Below are 17,233 nucleotides of genomic sequence, written 5' to 3' on the forward strand. Positions count from 1 at the left end.
ACTGGATATGAGATTCAAAAAAGGAGCAAACAAATGTCTTCTCCTTGGAAACAGCCCATTTTGTCCCCAGCAGTCCATGGCGTTGCTCTCCCTTGCCCAGTCTAACCAATGTGCAGACTACTGTACAACGGCATTGTCCTGAACAGGTAGTCTGAACACTGGGGCGACGGAGCAGGATCTCCAGAAGCTTCCTTCTATGTACTTAAAATCCTCTCCCGGTCCTCAGGAAAAGCCTCCCTTCCTGCACCAGGGGTTGCATTCAGCTTTCCCCCCTGAATTCTGCTGCGCTGACTGAGACACACTCAAGGGCTGTGATTTCCAGTCGACGTGGCACATTTGCTGCAGACTGGGGAACTGGCAATGAATTTAGGACCAGGAAAAGGGGGAGGGCTGGGCTGGAGAGTCCATATATGGGATGATGTCACCCTGGGGAGGTTTGGGTATGCGCTGTGCCGCTGGAGAGACCGCTAGAATCGCCTGCTCTCAGACATGGGTCTGTGCATAAAATGGTACCAGATGTTTTAGTGTAACGTTAAGCAGTCATTTCATCTTCAGGCCAGATTTTTTTCCTCAACTGGGCAGGAAGTGGGCCCCAGTATGGAAAAGCTGTAAAAAAAAGAGTCAAGATGTACAGTTCGGCTGTGGCCAACTGAAAGTGAGTTAGTGTAGAAGTACAAATTTACTGTCTGACCCAGGCTAGAGAAATAATTTGAAGATAGAGAGGGTAGATGAAATAGTAAACAGAAAGTTGAACACTGGAAGGCAGAGCTCATTTGGAAACCTTTTTGAGCTTTCCTGTGGCACTTCATTTTCTGGTATTTCACTCGTCGAAAAGGGCAGATAAGTTTCTCTCTCTCTCTCTGTCTCTCTCTCTCTCTGTCTCTCTCTCTCCCTCCCTCTCCCTCCCTCTCCCCCTCTCCCTCTCTCTCTCTCTTCCTCCCTCCTTCCCTCCCACTCTCTCTCTCTTTCTCTCCTTCTCTTTCTCTCTCCTTCTCCTGTCTGTTGGATCTGTCAGCAGCTTGCAGGCTGCTCTAGACTTGAACAGTAATTATAGCAACTTCCTGAAAGTGAAGCCCCCATGAAAAGTCTGGAGAAATGTTCTTTGTCATGGCCTCTACATGAGTAATTAGTTCCACATGTGGCCTTCCTAGTTTCCCTCAGCTATTTTGGCTGGCTCTCTGAATGCTGTGCTATAGTTTGACCTAAAGAAACGTTAAAGTTTTTATCTGAAGCATCCACTACGAAACAACGACTCAGGTCTTCTAACAAATCGCCTCTGGTAGATCCATGCTGTTAGGTATAGCATTGTTTTTCACTGGTAATTCCTGATTCTGTTTTGATACTTTTGTTTTGTTTTCATAGTATTCTGTGGCTTAGTTTTATCTCTGGTTAACTAAATCTGTTGAAATTTGCCAAGTACCGCTTGACCAAAGGTTATAAGATATCAGCCCACTGGCATCTACTTTTCTTTCCCTGTTGTGGCTGTTTTCAATTATATATACTGTTGAATATTCTGAATATGTAGTTCTCTCACTTTCCCTCCATAGGATTCTGATCAAAGCTAGAGTTGCCTCAAACAAGAGCTTGATTAATTGCCCTGCTAAAGATCAAAATGTGAGAAAATTTCTAGGTAGCTTCCAAATTTAATTTGACTAACCAAACTAAGAAACTTAGCATTCTTTAAAGAAAGTACAGCCAAAGCAACTCATTTCCACTGGCCTTCTGAAATACTTTTTAGAAGTAGAAAAATATATCTCTTTTTTATACGCTGCATTGTATATTTCAAAAAGCTTCAAGTGACTACTGTCCTAAAGCATTTGCTTTTCATAAAATGGCCTCTTTTGAATCATTAAATAGCACACTACTAAAGAGTTCAAAAGTTATGACAAGCCCTTGTTATCTTGTGAGGAAGATTTAATAAGATAAACATGAATTATCTGGCATCTTAGGATGGAACAGAGATTAGCACTGGGTACGCCATTCATAGAAATATTTATATCATCAATAGAGCTAGAGGAAAGACTTTATATCTCTGTACTTTTGCTCTCTGTACTTTTGCTTCCATACTTGTGTCTTCAGGGCCTATTCAACAGCGCTTGCACAAGCCCCATAAGACTCACCTCCCTTTTTTCCCTGTCACTGCTTGCATATTACTGGAAATGATCTAAGTGTGACTAAATACAATCTAATAGTTGTATTACATGTGGATACCAACTCCATTCTTTTCAAAGTATCTGTGTGTTTACTCAAATGAAGTCCTCATAAAGGAGCCATAAACCACTGAACCAGTAGTCAGCCAGTATTCCAGGTGTAGACCTGCTTCTGCCACAGAAAGTGAAAGTCTTTCTTCTGCCCACTTCCGTTTATGTCCATAAGACATGCCTTGGAAATTTTTGTCAAGGCAAACAAAAGGTGGTTCTGATCAGACTGCACCATGATTTCACCTTAGTCCGTACATCTATATGCCCTCAAATGGTTCTACTACCTACACTAAATAGGAATCTTATGATATTTCAATCAAGTGACTTAACTTTATACTTATCTTTATGACTTTTGAAACATTTTAAGGAATTTTCTCCAGAGACAGCTTAGAAATTGAGTTCCCCTTAGACTGTATGTCCATCTCCTTGAGTTTCCAGTTAACTGAAGTGTTTGAGGGTGCTCTTGCCTCCAAATAGTTCAACGAATATTTATTCTTGCCTACTCACCTGCTAGTCACAATACAAGCAACTGGGCATACAAAGATTAAGACCTGACTCCTGCCCTCAAAAAGCTCACACTTACATAAAATGTTAGGAATACGCATCTGTTACCAAGTGCAGTTTAAAAAGTTTGTCATTCTGCTCTGAAAAGTCGTTGGCATTGATTTGGAAATGCCTTAATGACTTTTCTTATGTCTGTAAAGTTATCACTTGAATACCCAAAATGTATTGGGCCCTAGAAAGCAAGGTTGGACATGACAAATACTTGACTTTGAGGAACTAAAGTTATTTAATTTGCTTATTTCAAAAGTTGTTGACCAAAGTGATTATTGAATCAATAGATGGTTTTGGGTGACTACAAAATTTGCTCTATTTTAAAGGATTATTAAAAGGAAACACTGTTTCAGTTAGTTATTGTTCCCAATCTTGGCACATTTTTATGACTTTGGAAATTCTCAAATTGAAACCAGGACTGAGGCTTCTTTCTGTGTACCTCTAAAGGGGGCAGGGTCACTAGTGTTTACAATTATTTTGTGATATCCAGATATGCGTACTTCAGCTAATATTTATATAGCCTTAAGTTTTTTTTTGTTACAAGATTAGTACACAAGTTCAAACAATAGAGAGGTATGTCAAGAAAAAAATTAATCATCATTATCCCTTCCAACTTCTTAATCATCATTATCCCTTCCAACTTCTTAACCCTTTCTGTCTTCCCAAACTAATGGTAACTGTTTGGTATGATTCCTTTGACCACCTTCTCAATGGTCATTTTACAACTTCTTTACAGATTACAAAATCCATTCATGTACAATGTATTAGTTTCTTATAATAATCCTACAGTGTAGCTATTATTATCATCCCCATATTATTGATGATAAAATTAAAGCTCAGAGAGCTTAAACATTATTTCATCAGAGTCCACAAATGGAAAAACTCAGTTTTTTTCTGTGCTCAGAAGAATATTGTCAACTTACAGAAACAACTTGTTCCCCTACCGAATTCTTATAGTGTTTATATTTCCTGTTATTAAAATGCCAATTAATTATCTGCTGCGCTTTCACAGTTTTGTACTAAGATGTTACCTGTACTATTTGTTATTTTATGTATTTGACCTTTTTTTCCCTAGATAAAATATAAGCTAATTGAAGGCAGGAACAATGTATTTGTATTTTTTTTTTGACTGGCTGATAGTAGTCCATTTAGTAAACTGTTAAAAGAATGAGTAAAGAGCTATATGGTATGCATGTGGTTTCTGCTCAAATATTCATCATGATAATAACTTAAGAATTACAGCTCTCTTAAAAAATCATAAATAAAAAACATAGTGTGCTTTTAATATTTATATATGTGTCTGCAGCTACATACCAGATTGAACTATTCTTTTTGAAATAAATGTAAACATTGCGCCAACCATATTTCCTTGCTTATTTTTGGCCTTCTAATCTTCTGGAAGCATCCTGTGCAGCTACCAGTCATATAATCTTGTGTGAAAAGCAGGATCTAACCAAGTTGTAGTGTTTCCTTTCTTGTTGTTTTCTCCTTCCCAGTTTGTAGCTAAGATAAAAATCTAGCTGACCTTAGTTCATTGCAAATTAGAGAAGATAGCCCCACTTAGTTTGGCTTTATGTTGTGTGGATTAGCACATTTTTTTTTTAATTGGAGGCAATGCAGTCCCCTAATCTCCTGCATTTCCTATTTTGTTAGGGTCCAAAGGACTAGATATGTTGTAGCAGAGCATTCCACTTTTCTTCCCTTTCCTGAATCACAAACAAATGGCTTCCCTCAACTCACTGCAGTGAAGTGCCTTCTTAGGCAGAGATGCAACATCAGCCTGTAAAATAGAGGAGAAATATTTCAGAGGAGTAAGAGATTTTCCTTCAACAACTGACAGAGAAGTTAAATTAGAAAGCTATAAATCATAAACTTAATGCAACTGATTTTACAGTCTTCAGAAAGTTTGCAAAAGACAAAGATTGTGAGAGAATTGATTTTAAAACGTACATTTACGGACGCATGTTTTGTTTTTGCCCGTCTCTAAAATTTCCATTGCTGAGTCTGTTTATTTAGAAATAAGCTCCTAACCAAAAGCAGTATATATTTTATGAACATTCTTTCCTCAAATCAATTGAGAAAGATAATGTTACGTCTTTGAGTTTTACTAACCACTGGCGTGCACAGCAGCCATTTTTATGTTTCAGTAACATAATACATCCAGCAGACAAACCTTAAAAACTCTAGCTCTATTGGATACCAGCCGCAAGAAAGTAAATATATGATTTATGACTCCAGTAAAGTTGGAAGCACTGTCTTGAAATCTTTAGGGGAAGGCAAGTTAAAGGGATTAGAAAATTGTTGCTGGCCTTTTCAGGCAGATTTTAAGTGAGAGCATACTAGGAGTGTAGTATGCTGCCTGCTTCCACCCTCAAAAGCTGACAAGCATCATCTGAATGCTATGTGCTATGAGCTCCCGTTGAATTCCATGTTACAATCAGACTTTAAAATGAGGACTGGTTCCCTTGGACAAGAGAATCATGGTGTCCTCAGGTCACTGACAATTTTAGAATATTGACTCCTGGTGTGTTTTGGCATCACCAGTATTTTATTTCCTTAGTGTGACTCAAAAATGAATATGCGTGATATCCTAAGGAAAAAATATCTGTATGTGCATAATATAAGGACACAGAAACTCCCTTTTTTTTTTTGCAGGGGTGGAGAAAGTACCCTTTCTGTGGATGGGGATACAAGTTAAGCATAATAGCTACAAGGAAGCATGTGTGTGAAGGGAAGCTTTCTGCTTTACCCAGAATACCTGCAATTATGCAGTAGGTCATTTTAGAAGCTCTAAGTCTTTAAGTAATGATAGGCATACTTGCGTAATACATAGCACATTGCCTTTATTTTAGGATTTTAATCTTCTGGTATATACAAAAGGGGAAACCCAAATTACATGAATTTCTAAAAGGGTTTGATCCAACATAAGTCTGTTTAGCTGTGTCCATTATAGATACTTTAACTAGCCTTCTCAATTCTGTTCAGTTTCCAGAGAATTTATTCTAGTTTCTAAGGACATATGAGACCATATTAAAATACTTCTATTCATGCCACCATGGAAATTGGCTTTACTTTTACATACCAAAAAAAGTACTTGGCATATAAATTGGTCATGTTGAAAGGTTATTTACAGGTTGCAAATGAGTATTAATCACATATCTTTATAAACACTTATTTTAGTATTAATCAACTAAAAATGATTTCCATTTGCCACACAGAATCAGATTCAGTGTCACTTCACTGCCACTCAGGATGAGAGTACAAAAGCTATAGAAACAATAACATATACTGTTTTCTGAATTTAGAGGTTTGTTTTGTTTAGTTAGTTAGTATTTTGTTTTGAGCACTTATTTTATGTCAGGGTCCATGCTAGTGTCTTTCACATGTGATATAATTTAATCCAGCAATCCTGAAAGGTAGGATCTCTCCATGGTTACAGATGAGGAAGCAGAAGCTCAAGGAGGTAGTGTCGGGTGGGTATTCTGGAGCCAGCTGGCATGGGTTTGAAGCCTGGCTTCACAGCTTGTTATGATGCTTCCTTGGCAAATTATTTAACTTTTCAGACCTCTGGTTTTCTCATCTCTAAAATAGGGTTTTCTGAAAAGAGCTTAGAACAGGGCCAGGCCCAGAGCTAAGCTTTATGCAGGTAAGCCTGCTGCGGGACACACCAGCCACCCAGGATTGTTTTAAAAACACTGTAATGGAAGCTGACTTCTTAAGATAACCCTTTGGAGAATCTTTTCGAAAAGCCATAATAACCTTTCTCACCCTTGAGTTTATCTGGTTTTATTACAGATATATGGATAGCTAGACTGATAAATAGATCTAGATATATATGCAATTGTATGTACAAATGTATGTGAGCATATGTATGTGTATATAGTATATGTAAATATGTATATAAGTGTGTATGTATTTGTATATATATTTAAAGTAAACCAGATCATCTCTATATGAGAATTATTAACATCAAAATAAATTCTCTTTTTAAGTTAATATTATTTTAAGCCTAGCGCATGTGCAGTGTTTTGTTGTAAACTTAAACTTTAGTTTTAGTGTATAGACATTTCAGTCTTTTTAATTGTTTTAACTTTTGCCTGTCAGAGCTTCACAGCAATAGTTAAAGGTTAACATGGAAATATTGGGTAAGAAAAGCCTTTGTAATTTTGCAAATGCAACAAGTTATTGGTTTCTATTCGAGTGGAGCTGTCACTGACTGCATTTAAAAACTACACACACATTTTGTGTACTATTGGTTCATTTTTGTTTGGGCAACACTCACTTTACTCCCAATCTTCTGTCCTATAACAAAGTGTTTTCCTCTGGTACAATTTACTTTGTTTCCATCTCTCCTCGGGTTCTTTAAGAAAAAACTAGCCTTGGTTTTCATTGGCCAGAATGGATTATGATTGCTTTTGAAATAATGTCTTGTTTTGCTGAAAAGCTAGTAGATTATTAAATAATTATTTTTTATTTAAAGGATTTGTACTCCATTGAGAATATGTGAGGTGGTCTCAGGTGCTTCCTGGCCAGTGTGTGTGTCAACTGCTAGGGCAGGTGCTTGGAGTTCAACTTGCATCCATAGGCATTTTCAGGGTCTGTGAAGTTAGTACTGAGAAGTGCACTAGTTGTTGTTTGTTTTTAAGTTTTCTGAAGAGAGAAAAACGGTGAGGATAAGTGGTATAAAAGGAGTGTGTGTTTGTTTGTTTGTTTGTTTGTTTGTTTGAAACACTCTTCCACTCAGGCTGGAGTGCAGTGGTGCAGTAATGGCACACTGCAGCCTCGACCTCCTGGGCTCAAGTGATACTCCAACCTCTCAGCCTCACAAGTAGCTGGGATGACAGGTGTGCACCACCATGCCTGGCTAATCTTAATTTTTTTATTTTTTTGTAGAGACAGAGACTCCCTGTGTTACCCAGGCTGGTCTCAAACTCCTGGACTCAAGGGATCCTCCCACCTTGGCCTCCCAATGTGTTGGGATTACAGGCATAAGCCACCGTGCTGGCTAAAAGGATTCTTTTGAATTTGCCAGAAGTAATTGCCTTCTGCTAGTGGTAAAGCCAGTTTGAAGATAATGGGCTTCCCTTCCTTTTCTTTTTTTTTTCCTCAATGATCCCAGACCATGAAGTTTTCAGTACCACAATTCAATTGGTTAATTTTTGGAAAGTTGAGTCCCTCATTCTTTTTAATCTTTAACAAAGAACAAGAAAGCTAGTGGGAGTTGATTTTCCAGTAAATTTTGCCCTATCTACTTCGTAAATCAACCTTAATTTTAGTTCTGTCTTTGTCTTCAGATCATAAAATAATTAATATTGCTCACCCTGTGATTCTTATACGGGTTAGATTGGATCTGATTTGAGGTAATATCAACTGTAACTATTTTATTATTATTTAATTTGATTTTGTTTTAGATTGTGTGTTGTAGATTCAGACAAATTTAGATGAATGCCACTTCTATTACATTCCCATACTATATCATTTTCAATGCATTTGTCCTGTGTATGTGTATGGGAGGATTTCTGAGTATATCAAATTCCCCACTTAAAACTACCATTCCCACGGTACGTGTCTCCTTCACTTTCAATATAGATGAATTTTAGTGAGTTTTTTGTGAATGTGCATGTGGACAGAAACTGTTTAGAAGGGCCGTGTTATAAACGGTTTTTAACTATGTAAGATAATTTACATAACTATGTAAGATAACTTGCTTACCAATGTACAATGTGATTGTGAAATAAAAGTTTTGAATTAACATTCACAGTGAAAACACTAAAGCCAAGTGTTTCAGTGCCCAGAGCAGAAACTGTTTGATGATTTAGTGTGTACAGATTTAATTAGTTATATTTAGTTTAAAAATTTCATCTTTCTTTAACAAATTCTACTTCTTTGAAGTTAAATGAAACCTTTGCTTTTTTGGATAGAACTGAGATATCAGAGAAGGAGCATTAGAATTGATAGGTTCAAGTTCAGCTGTGCCATTTTCTCATTTGTCAAATAGCATAAAGAAAGATACCTACCTCAGAGGTGGTTGGGAGGCCTAATTCGATGATATGGATAAAATAAATTGGGATGCTTTTGAAAACATTCTGCAACAAGTTCATATGGCAACAGTTTGGAGGATTGCCATGGCAGTCTTAGGGAAAGTGGTTATGGTGTTGTAGCAAATACCATTTCTACCCTTGGTGACTTTTATGTTGTCCCTGAACATTTACAGAGAATAGGAGCAGAGGATATTAAACTAGTTATTTTATCAAAAGGCAGTGATAGGTGTTAATTTCTCATACTTCAATATATGCATCAATCACATGATCAGAAAGCATTCAGTAAAACAGGCTTATTAGTTTTTGCCCTTTTTCCTCCTCCTCTTTTCCACTGTTTCATCTTTTCTTTCCATCTTACCTCCATTCAGCACGAGACTTTCTCTAACTGAGTATTCCCCTTCTCTCCAGGCCCCATTTGTCCTGTTTCTTTTTTAGAACATGAAGTTGGAATTGAGCTTATTGGTAAAAAATGTGTTAGGTTATTTAATAAGATTTTGTTTCTTCTCCTTAAATTTTTAGTCAGATGAATTAAGCCCTATGTATGCATTCTTAAAAACAAATAGCTCCCAAACAAATTGCTTTGATACTTCCATGTGGCCTTTAAAGTAATTTTTCTATAACCCAGTTGCTTTTGAATTTTTTAAACATTAAGTGTCTTCAGAAGGGTGGAGAAAGAAGGATGGAGTTACAGATTGATCATATTTTTATATAAAAGCAGTTTTCTAAGGTTCCAAAGAATATTGCATACCAAATATTTCCAAATAACATATATAGACCTTATTGTCTGTTCCATTCGTTCGTTCGTTCATTCATTTGTTGCTTGTGATCTGCTGATTTTTCTTAAACTGTCGTTTCACTTATTCTGACATTTATATCTTATCTTTCTAACTTGATTAGAAGCACCTTGAGGTCCAGGGCCATGCCTGTAGTTTCTAGGTATGCCCTACAATAGTTTCCCAAATGGAATCAGGTGAATAAACACATATTAATTAATCTGAGATTTTCTTGAATGGAAGGAGTCAAAGAAAGAGGATTCCTTTTGAGTAAGAATCAAGGCCACTAAAAATCACCTTCGTAGTTTACATTATATAATCTTTATTTACCTGTATAAAGACTTTAAAACTGCGTTGAAGAATGCCACAATGTGTAGGCCATTTTTGGAGCATTTGAGAGTGTGTTTAGAAAGTGCCACAAAATGTTACAGATGCCATCTGACTTAAAATTCACTCATGGAGGAATTTATTTAGATGCATGTTTGCTGGGAATCTACTACCAGGAGAAATGTGGAAACCACATGAAATTCACTACATAAAGAAATCTGGTTTCCATTTCTGTACTGCATTTTGTGCTAGCAGGAAGAAGATAAACAAGCTGTTTAAAACTAAAGTGAATGGCAAAGGAATTCAATTTTTAAATCCCACCCCGTAAATGTATTTTGGAATTTGCAAAACCTAATCCTATCACATAGGTCCTTTAAGAAGGGAGAAAATGTGTTGAGTCTTCTAGTATTAGCTATCTCAGTGGAATGGATGAGTAATTTTGTTTCCTGTTGATGTAGTGTAGTAATACAACTATGACATGTGCTTCAGCTGAAATTAAAACGAAAGTCTCATTCTAGTCTTTGGTAGGCAGACATTCTGAGAATGAGAAGAGGGAAGGAAGCAAGAAAAGGCTCTTTTCTGTTAGTTTAAGATCACCCCTTTTAAGGAGAGGAGAATTTTATCCTAATGTTTTGATATAGCTATTTAAAACTCTGTATATGAAAAGGTATATGAGTAAGGCAGATGAGAGGAAAAAGATTGAACTGTTTTTATTTTGAGAAAAATATTCTGGAGGTTCCTTTTAAATTTTCTATTTAGTAATCCTTATACAGTTCAACTATGTTATGAGGTTGCCATTTAAAGAGGAACACACTCAGTTAAGATGAAATGTATTGTGATTAATAAAAATGTTAATATTTGAAACATAAAGGCCAACCATACAATTGTGATTTTCCTTTAATAAACATGACCAAATCATACATACCTATGTTTAGGAGTAATAAACATGCATTTCTCAACTTGGTAGGCCTTGTGCTTTGCAAAAAAAAAAAACCTGTAATATTTTTATAAGATCAAGAAGATCATAACATTAAATTGATCATTTACTTAAGTAAATTAAAACTTTTCATTCAATGGCTTGCTTTCTCTCCTGCTTTATGGTGGAGAAAAGAAGCTAATTAAGGTTTATTTTATATACTCTTATTTAATATGGTGCTTGTTTGTATTTTTATTAGTTTTACTATTGTAACTTCTGCTCTGGTAATTTTTTAGCTGGCTACACTTAATAATTAATACATAATTTGTCTAAGCCTACACTCAGAGCCAAGGGGCTTTATATCTATGGAAAGTGCCATTTTTCAGGTGAGATGTAAAAATAAACATCCAGTTATGTCATTCTTTTATTTTTTCACTCACTCCATAAACATTTATCAGACTCCTATGATGTTAGACTCTGTGCTGGAGATGCTAAGGTAGAAAATACAAACTTTATACCTTCAAGGAGTTTGCTTGGGATGACTTAAGGGGCAAAAACAATTGTTAAGAAGAAAGAGATAGTGATTTTAGTATTTCAGATAAATATAAATCTACACATATGTTTAGGTTTATCTAAAAATATTATATGGTCTGTTTAGCCAATGCTAAACCATTGGTTATTGTTAGGCAGTACAGTGTAGTGACTGAGGGAGAGACTAAGCAGCTAGAAGGCCTTGCTTGACTGCGTACTTTGCTGTGTGACTTGGTGAACGTTGTTCGTCATTTGTGGCTTTTTTCATCCATAAAATGAGGATAATAAGTGTTTCTACTTCATAGGGATGTTGGAGGACTATATAGATTAATCTGTGGAAGCTTTCAGCATAGTGTCCAGTGTATATTAAGCACTTAAAAAATGTTAGCTTTAGGGATGATTTCCAAAATATTTAGCAACCCAGACAGTAGGGGCATCAACCAGTAAGAACTGCTGTTGGCTGTAAAAATCTAATATGACCACCCCAGTGTTTATGGTATAGATAACAGCTCAGTTAGCCTTCATCAATTTTATTGTTTCTACTTAAAACTCATGCTCCATCCCCATCCTATCCTATGGACAATGGCCCCTGGACCAGGCTCTGTAGTACTAACAGACTGTGGACTTACTAGGTGCCTGCAATTTATATTTTTGTAATCTTCTTAGTTTTGAGTACCTAGACTTAGTATAGATTTATTTCATGTTCCAGACAATTCAGGATGTTTTTCTTACTTAATAATTCCTAGAAAGACACTAGAGCCAAGCCTTGGGTTCCCTACTTTTTTTCGCCTAATGTTGGTAAATAATTGTTATAATGTAGGTGTTCGTTTTTTTTCTCCTCCTTTCCCTCTTCCTCCTCCTGTTTTTTGTCAGAGAAAAATTATATCTAAAGCTAATTGCCTTAAATTCTTTTTTAAAAAGTGATTGTATACTATAAAGAAACTAACTCTTTTCAGTAATTGCTCATTTTTTATTTTTGCGGTAAGGGTAGAATGTACATAAGAGCATTTAGGACATATAAAGCATTAAAGGACATATAAAGTGCAAAAGACATTGTCCTTTTAAGTTAGAAGACTTGATTCCCAACACTGCCACTTGCTAGTTACTTAACTGTAGTTAATTCACTCTGTGTTACATTTTTCCACCTGCAAAACTGGGAGTAATAGAACCTTTCTCATAGAGCAGGAGACTTCCAACCTTTTTGGCACCAGGGACTGGTTTCGTGGAAGACAATTTTTCCACAGATCAGGATGGGGTGGATGGTTTTGGGATGATTCAAGTGCATTAAATTTATTGTGTACTTTATTTCTATTATTATTCCATTGTAATATATAATGAAATATGTGTACAACTTACCATAATGTAGAATCAGTGGGAACCCTGAGCTTGTTTTCCATCATCCGGGGATGATGGGAGACAGTGACAGATCATCAGGCATTAGATTCTCGTAAGGAACACACAACCTAGATCCCTTGCGTGTGCAGTTCACAATTGGGTTTGCACTCCTGTGAGAATCTAATACTGCTGCTGATCTGACAGGAAGCAGAGCTCAGGTGGTAATGCAAGTGATAGAGAGTGGCTATAAATATGTACGGTCTGGTTCCTAATAGGCCAAGGACTGGTATTGGGTTTGTGGTTCAGGGGTTGGGAACCTCTGCCATAGAGTATTGTGAGGATTAAACAAGGTAATACTTATCCAGCATTTAGGACATACATTTCAGTAAATTCATTTAATTTATTATATTTATGAAGCACTTAGGATATACAGTTGACCCTCTGAATTCCATGGGTTTCACATCTGTGGATTCAACAAATTGCAGATTGAAAATATTTGAAAAAAATTGGGTATGTACTGAACATGTACAGGCTTTTTTCTTGTCATTATTCTCTAAACAATATAACAACTATTTACACAGCATTCACACTGCATTAGGTATTATAAGTGATTACTTACAATCTTTAAATAAGATGATTTAAGGTATACAGGAGGATGTACATAGGTTGTATGCAAATATGGTGCCATTTTATATAAGGGACTTGAGTATCTTTGGATTTTGACATCCATGGTAGGTCCTGGAAACAATCCCCCACAGACACCAAGAGACAACTGTAGTTAACATTCAGTAAATTCACTTAATGTATTCAGCAGGTATTTAGAGTACTTACTATGTGCCATACAGTATTCTAGGCACTGGGGATACAGCAGTAAATTTAACGGACAAAAATCCTGCCTGCCTGATAATCAAGTGCAAACAATATAGTAAGGAGAGAGAATAGAAAATCTGGGAATGGGGTTGCAATGTTAAGTAGCATGGTTAAGAAAGGTGATATTTGAGATTATATTGGCAAGCAGTGAGGAAGGAAGCATGCAGATGGCTGAGGAAAGAGCCTTTCAAATGGTGGGAACAGTATGTGCAAAGACCCTAAGGCAAGAGTGTGCCTGGAGGCCAGAGGAGCTAGAATAAGGTGAGGGGAAGAATAGGAGTAGATAAGATTGATAACTGGGACCTGCTTAAGATCTGAGTGGTACAATGATGGGCATGGAGAGGGGATCAGGAATGTACCAGTGAAGGTTTCTTGGAGGAGAAGGTAGATCTGGAAAATAGAGAGACCATGAAGAAGCATATGAAAAAAGGAGAACGTTCCTGCTAGTGGGAAGAACATGAGCAAAGGCACAGACAGTGGAAGAGACAGACCTAGAGAACATCCAGGATCACCTGTCCAGAACAGACAGTGTGCAGTGAGAAGGGAGGGAAACAAGGTTGAATAAATGAGTGAGATTAGATGATGGAGGCCTTGAAACCTAGGCAGAGGACTTTTGGTTTCTACTGATTAAAAAGATGTTTCTCTGACAAAGGGCTAATATCCAGAATCTACAATGAACTCAAACACATTTACAAGAAAAAAACAAACAACCCCATCAAAAAGTGGGCAAAGGACATGAACAGACACTTCTCAAAAGAAGACATTTATGCAGCCAAAAAACACATGAAAAAATGCTCATCATCACTGGCCATCAGAGAAATGCAAATCAAAACCACAATGAGATACCATCTCACACCAGTTAGAATGGCCATCATTAAAAAGTCAGGAAACAACAGGTGCTGGAGAGGATGTGGAGAAATAGGAACACTTTTACACTGTTGGTGGGACTATAAACTAGTTCAACCATTGTGGATGTCAGTGTGGCAATTCCTCAGGGATCTAGAACTAGAAATACCATTTGACCCAGCCATCCCATTACTGGGTATATACCCAAAGGACTATAAATCATGCTGCTATAAAGACACATGCACACGTATGTTTATTGCGGCACTATTCACAATAGCAAAGACTTGGAACCAACCCAAATGTCCAACAACGATAGACTGGATTAAGAAAATGTGGCACATATACACCATGGAATACTATGCAGCCATAAAAAATGATACTTCATGTCCTTTGTAGGGACATGGATGAAACTGGAAATCATCATTCTCAGTAAACTATCGCAAGGACAAAAAACCAAACACCACATGTTCTCACTCATAGGTGGGAATTGAACAATGAGAACACATGGACACAGGAAGGAGAACATCACACTCCGGGGACTGTTGTGGGGTGGGGGGAGGGGGGAGGGACAGCATTAGGAGATACACCTAATGCTAAATGACAAGTTAATGGGTGCAGCACACCAACATGGCACAGGGATACATATGTAACAAACCTGCACATTGTGCATATGTACCCTAAAACTTAAAGTACAATAATAAAAAAAAGAAAAAAGAAAAAATCTGAAGTCCAAATTTAAAATCAATATATAAACTAACTCTCTCTCTTGCTGAAAGATACTGTTTGGGTTTGTTTTCAGAGACAAGTAAAGAATTTAAAGTTTTATTGATAGGTTTGACGTAAAATAGAGAAAAAGTTTTGATACTTAAAAAAGTATTTACTATTAAATAAAAGATTCCCTAACACTCTACTATGTGAGCTACAGTTATAAGCATTATGGCTTAATAAATTAGGTGTTACTTTATTAAAATAATAATCCTTTATGAATAATCTTAGTGTTGATAAAAACATGCTGGGGATCTTGTTCTTTTCTTTCTGCCCATGATCAAGCTTTAAACCTAAGCGTTGTTTTGCTTGCTGCTATGTATATATGATCACGTACTCACAAATAAGGGGCAAAATGAGAGAGGCAGTGAGTCAAGTCATCTAAATGGTCACATTCTTCCTGTGGAAAATTATCTTGCAACTTGAAACCCATTGGCATTATTTATTAATTTCTGCCTCTTTTTACATTCTACTTAATGCCAAGCTATGCAAAAAAGTTATGGATGGAGAAAAAAGCCATCTATGGAAAAGAACAAGCATTACCTGTGTGTGAGTCCTACTAGATTCATCAGACTTTTGTCTTCTTTGCCTCACACTTTTTAAAATGTAATATCTTCAGAAAAAGCATTTTTACTTGAAAATAAATTTGTGTCTCTGCTACAGCAAGTTCATCTCACATTGAGTTATTGTCCAAGACTGCCGTGGTAAATATAGCCTGCTCCACCTAGAACTGAACTTATTTGCATATGGATTGGTCTCCCTCAGAAATTTACCATATGTATAAACATGTTTCTTTAGCTTTCAAATGTGAATGAGATCCAGTGCTAAGTTGATTTGCATGAAATCTGTCTTAAGAAGTAGATGATGTGACCATCAATTGTGTACAGGATAGAATGTTAGGAAACTTTTGATTCTATTCCTGCCTTTTATTTTGCAGCAGGAATTTGGCAATGTGTGTGCTCCCTCTGTTGTTGAGTTTCTTGAGTGTCTTCATGAAATAGATGCAAAATATCAGCTAATGGCCACAATAGATTTTCACTAAAAGACTATACGAAATTATTCATCCTGTTCGTGCTGTAAAATGGGAATTACAGTCATGCGTCACTTAACAATGGGAATACATTTAGAGAAATGCATCCTTAGGTGATTTTATCCTTGTGGAAATATCAGAGTGTATTTGCACAAACCTAGGTGGTAGAGCCTGCTATATACCTAGGCTATATGGTATAGCCCACTGCCCCTAGGCTATAAGCCCATACAGCATGTTACTGTACTGAATACTGTAGGCAGTTGTAACACAATGGTGTTTGTGTATTTAAACGTGTCTAAGCAAAGAAAAACTACAGTAAAAATACAGCATAAAAGATTAAAAAAAGGTACACCTGTAAAGGGCATTTACCATCAACCGAGCTTTCAGGACTGGAAGTTGCTCTGGATGAGTTAGCGAGTGAGTGGTGAGTGAATGGGAAGGCCTAGGAAATTACTGTATGCTACTGTAGACTTTAGAAACACTGTACACTTAGGCTACTCTAAATTTATAAAAATATTTTTTTCTTCAACAATAAAGTAACCTTACCTTACTGTAACAGTTTTACTTTATAAACTTTCAAATTTTTAAAAACTTCTTGACTATTTGTAATACAGCTTAAAACAGAGACATTGAACAATTGTAAAAAAATTTTTTTTAATATCCTTATTCTATATTCTTTTTTGATTTTTAAATGTTTTTATTTTTTACTTTTTAAATTGTTTTGTTAAAAAATACAGACACAAACACACACATTAGCCCAGGTCCACACAGGATCGGAATCATCCATATCATTGTTTTCCACCTTCACATCTTGTCTTACTGGAAGGTCGTCGGGGGCAGTAACATGCATGGAGCTGTCATCTCCTTTGCTAACAATACCTTCCTCTGGAATGCCTTTTCAAGGACCTTCCTATGACTGTTTTACAGTTAACTTTAGGAAAAAAAAACAGGTAGAAAGAGTACATTCTAAAATAATGAGAGAAGTATAGTATAGCAAATATACAATTCAATAGTATAGTTGCTTATTATCAAGTACTGTATAC

At 36.4% G+C, this 17,233-nt stretch overlaps 1 protein-coding gene across 15 annotated transcripts in view; it reads left to right on the forward strand.

Annotated features, from left to right (window-relative positions):
- DNM3 (dynamin 3) overlaps positions 1-17,233 on the forward strand; it is a 607,865-nt gene that overhangs the window by 312,854 nt on the left and 277,778 nt on the right. The gene's annotated exons all lie outside the window — the stretch shown is intronic.

This window comes from Symphalangus syndactylus, chromosome 12 (genome assembly GCF_028878055.3).
Source record: "Symphalangus syndactylus isolate Jambi chromosome 12, NHGRI_mSymSyn1-v2.1_pri, whole genome shotgun sequence".
Classification (NCBI taxonomy): domain Eukaryota; kingdom Metazoa; phylum Chordata; class Mammalia; order Primates; family Hylobatidae; genus Symphalangus; species Symphalangus syndactylus.